This window comes from Hesperophylax consimilis, chromosome 14 (assembly GCF_061612785.1).
Source record: "Hesperophylax consimilis isolate HC1 chromosome 14, BYU_Hcon_1.0, whole genome shotgun sequence".
Taxonomy (NCBI): domain Eukaryota; kingdom Metazoa; phylum Arthropoda; class Insecta; order Trichoptera; family Limnephilidae; genus Hesperophylax; species Hesperophylax consimilis.
Genome location: NC_142849.1, coordinates 28,724,031 through 28,732,478, shown reverse-complemented (window position 1 = coordinate 28,732,478; position 8,448 = coordinate 28,724,031).

The window sequence follows — 8,448 nt, the reverse complement described above, 5'->3', positions numbered from 1 at the left end:
ATAAATAAAAACTAGTTTTGTGCTTGAAATCTAACGTTTCTAGACTCCGTTTGTCAAGCGATTTTAATGCCTATTACCTACAATACAAGGTATACCAAGAATATGCACATGTTTGGCTTGTAGCTTCCTATTAGGTTAGATTAGGTTAGGCTAGGTTTGCATATGTCGTGTTGTGATGTTCTTCCACATTTTCGCGAATCTCCCCAGCATACTACTGTAGGTAATTATGTTCCTTAAATAAAGGAAGTACTATCGTAAATACGGAACAAAGACATCATGCAAATAAACTAGCCCTCTCACTTGCAACTACTTGGGGCTAAATTAATGTGGTGAATGATAACATTTTGCATTATTAATGCTCGACTAAATGAAAATTGCAATTTCGTGACTAAAAATGTCTGTTAGTTACAGAAATTAAATTAATTAGTAATTTGAGGAAGAAACATAAATAATAATTGATTCTCTTTACACATTAAATGTATGTATTTGATGAAGACAAGATAAACAATCTGTACATAAATCTCCTATGATATACTTGATATTAGTGTATGAGGTCACACATAGATGGCACTAGATTATTCTGTTAAGTTACATATAGATGTCCTTAGCTGTCGAGTATTTTAGAGACCGAGAGAATAATAATTAAGGTATGATTTAAGATTTTCACCGCCAAAACACGGTAACATTTTAAATTTTACTGTAAAACCAGCTCGTAGAGTAGTGGAGCTGGCAACACGGTATCGCACAGACTTACTTAAGCACACATTTCATCACTATCAATTACACGTCTGATGATGGACACTGTAACTTTATCAGAAACTTTGGCTTTAGCCTTAGAATGAGCAACACGGCATAACACCTCAATAACAAAAATAAATAAGGTGTCAAGGTCGGGTCCATATTACTCCAACCCTTCGCCCGACATATGTACAGGGTTGACATTTGTCACATGAGAACGGGTCGCTTTTACGACTCGAGTTCAATAGATCAGCTGTTTGCCGGCCTATGTTCACTCTCTTCCTCTCCTCATATAAAGAACAAGGGCTTTGTTTTGAAATCGCAGTTTTATTCAATCAATAATTTGTTGTTTGCATTAAATAAAAGAATATGCTTTCAGCGAATTGAAGATGCACCAACGTTGTTCCTTGCATATTTTTTAAGATATACTGAAGGTTGACGCGATAGGTTTAGTGTCTTTAGAAGACGTCCGGACGGAGTAAAGTCCCAAAGTCCTAAGGTCTAATAATCACACTAATTTGTGTGATGATTAGTGTTAGGAATTAATAGTTCTATTATTATTCTTATAATAGTTAACCTAACATATTCATGATGATTAATAAGATGTTAAAAATGTCAACATGTATATGGTATAATGGTAGCTTATTGTATGTTCAGAGTGGCTAGTTTTAATTCAATGATTGATTCATTATGTTTTGTGTCTTAGGACGGGCTGTTTCCGAGAATTTGAACAATTCTTCAAATTTCGAAGTTAATTTTCGTGGCCTATAATGATATAATAACAGAACTTTAATGGGACTTTCACGGAACCTGAAAATGAACTTTGAAATTTGATTAATTGTTCCAATTCTATGAAACAACCCAACCTTAGGTTTAGTGACGACCGAAGTTACAGTTTTGACAAATATAAATTTATGTTTTCAGTTAAAAAAACTCTCATATTTTAATTTTAAACATGAAAAAATTGAAAAAAAAACTTACCATACACATTTAATAATAAACTATTTAATTAGTGAATTGAATTAATTAACTAATATAAGTTGTTAACAAAAACATGTTATAAATCACACATTACAAATCACAAATCAAAGCTGAAATGTTCGTGGGAAAAATTCTCGCATAACGCATCAGGCGCATGCGCCAGTCTGCCAAAGATATTTTTATTAGTAATAATTCAAAATAGAAATTGTACAGTCTCAGTACAATGCGTCACAAAAATGCAAATGTTCTAGTTTAAACAACCTATTTTCATATTCGTCGTTCCGTAAAATATTGCGTATATTATTTATATCCCACGCTGACAAAAGAAAGATCCGAAACATCAATATCGTCCTTTTATTTGAGATTCGCATACCTAATGATGAAAATATCTGGTGGCCTTAAGAGATAAAACATGATACAAAGGAAACCGTCGCATCAAATATGTTATGAAAGCGCCGAGGCATTTTCCAATAAAGCTCCGAATATCTGAAACACATTTCGCCGAAAAAGCTCCGGGTGATTTTCCGGATGAGGATGGAAGCTTTTTGCGTGAGGCGCGGGAATATATTCGCATTTTAAAAAGTCAGATATTGAAAATGATGAAATTTATTCATCTGGGGCTATCAAAGGCACCTGCCACGCGAGGGAGACGGGCGACGGGGACGGCACGTGTCGGAGCGAGCGAGAGAATGAATTCAAAGATCGTGATGGGAAGCCTTGATAGGTTATAAGTTTTCTATGAGAGGAACCTGTGTGAGAGATGGGAATCAGGACTTGTGTGTGGAAGTGTGGGACCAGTTTCTGTTACTAGCCTGAGTAGGAGTTGGGATATCTCTTCTGCGTCATGCGCTCCCGATACTTGTGCGATCTAACCATTTCAAAACTTGCTCATATCTAAGAAAATTAGTCATATTATTGCGAAAATATTAGGATTTTCATGAACACTTTTCGTGAAACCGTGATAATTTTTCTAATTATTTTACCAAAAGTTTTTTCTGTTTTTAACAGAATTACCAATATTTTAAAATCTTAATACATTAGCATAACTCATTTTTATCCGTAGAGATGGTTTTGTAATAGACAGCATAGTTACCTTCCAAGCAGTTGATTGGGGTTCCATTCTCAGAAATGGCAATTTAAAAATTAAATTTACTAAAACTATTATCTTTTTTTAAATTGTGTGTATATCCTCCCAAAATGGGTGAATTGTGATGTTGAATAGAATGGGGAGGAGAAGGAGATTGGAAAGGTACATAACTATTAAGATCCGGTCACCAATGCCATTGTAAGCAACACACCTTCTGATTCTGAGTGGTGGTGTTTACTCGAACGATACTGAGAGTAGACCTATCGACATATTATTTATATTAGAGGTATGGTACATATATGGTCACATTATAATATAGGTATGGTACTTATATGCCAACATATTTATAATATAGATATGGTACTTATTAGCTAACATATTTACAATATAGGTATGTTAATTATATGCTAACATTATTATACAGGTGTGCTACTTAATGCTAACATATTTATAATATAGGTGTGCTACTTATATGCTAACATATTTATAATATAGGTGTGCTACTTATATGCTAACATTATAATATTGGTATTGTACTTATATGCTAACATGTTTATAATATAGGTATGCTACTTACATGCTTACATATTTTTAATAAAGGTATGCTACTTATATGCTAACATTATGATATAGGTATTCTACTTATTTGTTAACACATTTATTATATAGGTATGGTACTCACATGCCAACATATTTATAATATAGTTATGCTACTTATATGCTAACATTAAAATATAGGTATTGTACTTATATGCTAACATATGTATTATATAAGTGTGCTACTTATATGCCTTACATTAAAATATAGGTATGCTACTTACTTATATGCTAACATTATTATATAGGTATGGTACTTATATGCTAACATATTTATAATATGGGTGTGCAACTTATATGCTAAGATATTTATAATATAGGTATGCTACTTATATGCTCACATATTTATAATATGGGTATGCTACTTATATGCTGACATATTTATAATATAGGTATGCTACTTATATGCTAACATTATAATATAGGTATGGTACTTATATGCTAACATTTTAATATAGTTATGGTTCTTATATGATAACATTTTTTCAAATTAATCAATGGTGTACGATTATAAAAGATAAAGTAAAAAATTTAATGAAAGTTTTTAAAACAGTCACTGCCAAGTTAGAAACTAATATTTAATGGGCCACAATATATTCAAACCTTTATTGCAGATTATTCAATTATGATTCAAAATATGGCTTAATTCTGTATACTTATATAACTTTCTTGCAACAAAATGTAATTATTCAATTTTCAAAGTTTAAAGTTATCGGCTTCATAAAAATATATATTTTGCATGAATCTGTAGTTACACAGATACTGAGAAAAATAAAATAAACCAGTCCCGTTTTCATTTATTCCCCTAACCGACAGACATTAGCATCATCCGCTTTCAAACATCTTGCAAACAAAGTGTCTGAAATCGAATCTCCCAACGAAGCCCGATCATTTATTTTCACAAACTTGTTCGCCATAATTTACTTTTATTTTTGCAAGCGCCATTCTCCGCTCCGTTTTAAAACTAATACTCTTCCTTTTTTCTATTTTCCCTCTTTTCTTCCTCTCGCCACCGCGGACAAGTTACTTGTGTCGATGTTGGCCGACTTGGCTCCAGAAACTAATAACATCCAGATTAAAAATACGGCAGGAGGATCAGATCGAGGAAAATTAATAATAGGGTTTTCTAATTGGGTAGATTTATCAAGTAAATTAGATTAAAGCTTAGTGCTTCTTTATTAAATTGTGCATTTACAATTAATTATCAATTCATTTTAAATAATAGTAATGAGTATTTATTCCTGTATGTGGGGAGGTAAGTGCAGTCCCACACGTTCCAAAAAAGTAGTTATATGTACAAGGTTCCCTGATATTTCATCAAAATGAAAATTCAAAACACACTTTTAACCTTTCCCTTACTGTGCTAAAAAAATCCACGCGTTCCGGTGCTGTGTAGTCAATACACATCTCAAAATAAGCGATTTAATATCGGAAAAATATTCATTATTAGTCGCTTATGTTTATTATATTTTATATCAAAAGTGGTAATAATTGTAATTTAATTTCTGAAAACATGAAAAAACCATCGGCAGATGCTAAAAAAACGTGTGAGAGGTCCACATCTAACGACGGTCCGCGACCGACTGGCTGGCGGCTAGTACACGCACAGCTATGCGGTCGTAGGTATCGATGATCTAAATCAAAATACAACTGCGGACGCGTGAATTTCTCATGTTTCCGCATAGCGAACTAAAGCGGGACATCAATAGCGTGTCATTTCCGCGCACACTCTTCGCGTAGCAGTGTCACGCGGTTGATTGTATTGGTGTATTTGTTTCCGATTTTTAACAAAAATCTTTAATTTTTTATTGAATTTGAAAACTATGTAAAATATTATTTTTTAATTCAGTGCATAAATGGATAACGAAGAAATACCTAAAATCTGAACCCAAAATTTATTATATTTATAGAGTTATTAAAGTTATAAGAAGCAATGTGTAGTAAATACACACCACAGACAAGGAAAGGTTAAAAAGTGATAAAGAATCAGTAAAAGTGATGAAACCAAAACTAGGTTTAATAGTTATTTATGTAACCTATTTAACCTAATTTTTGTTTCATCACTTTTCATGACTTTATATCACCTTTTGGATGTGTGTTGAATTGTCATTTTGACGACATACCCGATCACCATATGTACAAATTTATTAATTTAACTACAATTAACGGCCCAAGTGCCATTTACGTAAGTGAGAGTTATTGACAGTCAGCACTATATAAGAAGAAGAAATCATCTAACTAACTAACTATACATCACGCCGTTTTTCCAAAGGAGTAGACAGAGAGGACGAACCGCTAAACAACTTGGTCTTGCCACACACTTCTTGCCTCATTAACATTCATACATACTCTTCTATTATTCGGACATTCGAGTATCTGATTCACTAGGGCGTGCCATGTCTTCCTCGGGCGTCCCCGACTTCTGCTACCATTCGTATTCGCATCATATATTCTCCTTACACTTCGTTCTTAATCTAACTCATTACGCTTACATCAGATTTGCATGATCATACATGGTTTTACCACACATGCCTCAGGGATCTCATTTCAACAGTATTCAGTCTAAATTCATCCTTGAAGAAGACACAATAAAAATTATAATATTTTATGAGTAAACAAGACAAAATAAAAAAAAATATACATTAGTACCGATTTATATTACTGTAGAAGCATACTAAAAACATCAGCTTACATAGCATAAGAGTCAACAATGGTGTGTAATCAATAAAATTTTAAAAAAACAAGTAAATAATAAAAAAATGACTGTTATATAGGGTTTGTTCATGAGTCAGTTCGGGCTTAGCGCTCACACAGGAGTGGCGATCGGTACTGAAGCTATAGACTAAATTTATATTAGTAAATAGCATATGTCATCTTCGGGGATGCTGTGTGGAGGGTATTTAAAGGAAAGGAATGAGAGGGAGTTCAGGGAAGGAAAAACGTATGAGGGGTTGTATTGGAATTTGTGGGGTCCGTTGGTTGAGGAGTGACGGACGCATGAATCCATCTCTTCCACAAAAGACCTAGAAAACCCTCACCGCATGAACCCCTGGGCACCCCTGCTAAGTCATCAAACAATGAAAATGGCAGAAGTTATGGTTATCCAATAAATGGTTCCCGGGGTAACAGTACCACCTATACCCCCTCCCAAATCAATACATTAGTACCTGGCTATTCAGATCTGGTCATTAAACTAATGTTTCACTAATGCTAGCAAATCCATCTAAATCCTGCACGCTACAGGGTTTTCCAATAAGAGGTGTTATTTTGATATTCAATCGTAAAAGATCAATGGTTTCGTTGCTTGTGTGGCACGTAGCGCCGTCTCGTTGAAATTAAACGTTGTCTAGATCAATACCATCCAATTTTGGCCATAACAAATCATTAATCATCTCTCGATAGCTCACCGTAACTGTTGCTCCAGCCTCATTTTCGAAAAAGTAAGGTCCAATGACTCCGCCGGACCATAAACCGCACCAAAGAGTCACATTTTGACAAAAGAGAGGCTTTTTAACAATAACTCTTGGATTTTCCGAGCTCCAAATGCGACAATTTTGCTTTTTGACGAAGCAATCGACGTGGAAATGGGCCTCATCACTCAACATGATTTGCATTTGATTCACTCAAATGAATTTAAATAATTTCAATGCGTTGTTGAAGCGTGTATCGTTCCATTTTTATCAATGGCGTAGTTTCTACTTGTTAAATGTCAAAAAACGACAGCTTCAAAAGTAACATCTACTGAAATAGCGGGCTATTCAAAATAACACCTCTTATTGGAAAACCCTGTATATATTATACACTATATATAAAACATTTGAAAGTGGTTTTCAATACCAACATAACGAAGTACAATTCTGAAATAATTTCAATTCCAAGAATGCGGGGCATATTTAAAGAAATCGTTAATTACAAACTGCCGCCTCAAGACCGAGGCCGGTATTTAATTTACCCCAAAAAAACACGACCACCCTTCGCTTCGGCGGGTGCCGAGTCCCTTTCCCTTCCCCTTACCACTTCCGGGTAGAACGCACTGTTCTAATTTCAATTTTAAAATACCCGCGCAAATAACAGGCCGCGAAGAATCGAAGGCTCCCCCGCTCCACCCACTTCCGGCCGGGGCTGACTTCCGGAGAGAGAATATCGCGAAGTCAAACGTAGGAAGATCCGGTTGAGAAAGTATGGTTTGTGGTGTTGCTGATAACATATCAGTATTTTGGCCGCGGCTTGTGAGCTTTGTAGCCCTCCCTTGCTTATTTTAACCACCCTGTTTTGTAAGGGTAGTTTTGAATAACATCTGTTTGTTAAAGACATTTTTTGTGTTTATGAAATGTGGAATACTTTTAATTTGACGGTTTATATGTAACCCTCGGGTTCGAATTTTCGTTTTACGCCTAGTTACCTACAAGCCTACAAACTTGGTAAATTAGTATGATGCTCGATTATAAGAGAGGCCTAGAATATATTACATTACAAACATTAAATAAACGTCACGTCGCGTCGTGACAAAAATGACGTCAAATTACGAATAACCACGTAGACTCGTCTCTCTTAGCCACAATCAAAATCAATGCTATCACTCTTATAAGACCCTGGGAGAAGGATAAGTTGGTTCTTTGGAAAATAATATGGAAAGTTTCAGGGTTTCATAAGAGTGATTTAGACTCGTCTCTTTTAGCCACACTCAAAATCACGAAAGTGATAGAATTTTGATTGTGGCTAAGAAAGATGAAAACCTGAAACTTTCCATAGGTATTATTTTTCAAAGAACCAACCTATTCCTCTCTCAAGGTTTCATAAGAGTGATAAAATTGATTTTGATTATGGCTAAGAGAGACGAGACCCTGAAACTTTGACTCGTATCTCTTAGCCACAGTCAAAATCAATTCTATCACTCTTATGAAACCTTGGAAGAAGGATAAGTTGGTTCTTTGGAAAATAATATGGAAAGTTTTAGGGTCTCGACTCTCCTAGCCACAATCCAAATCAATTCTATCATTCTGACGAAACCTTGAAAAATTCCATATTATTTTACAAAGAGCCAA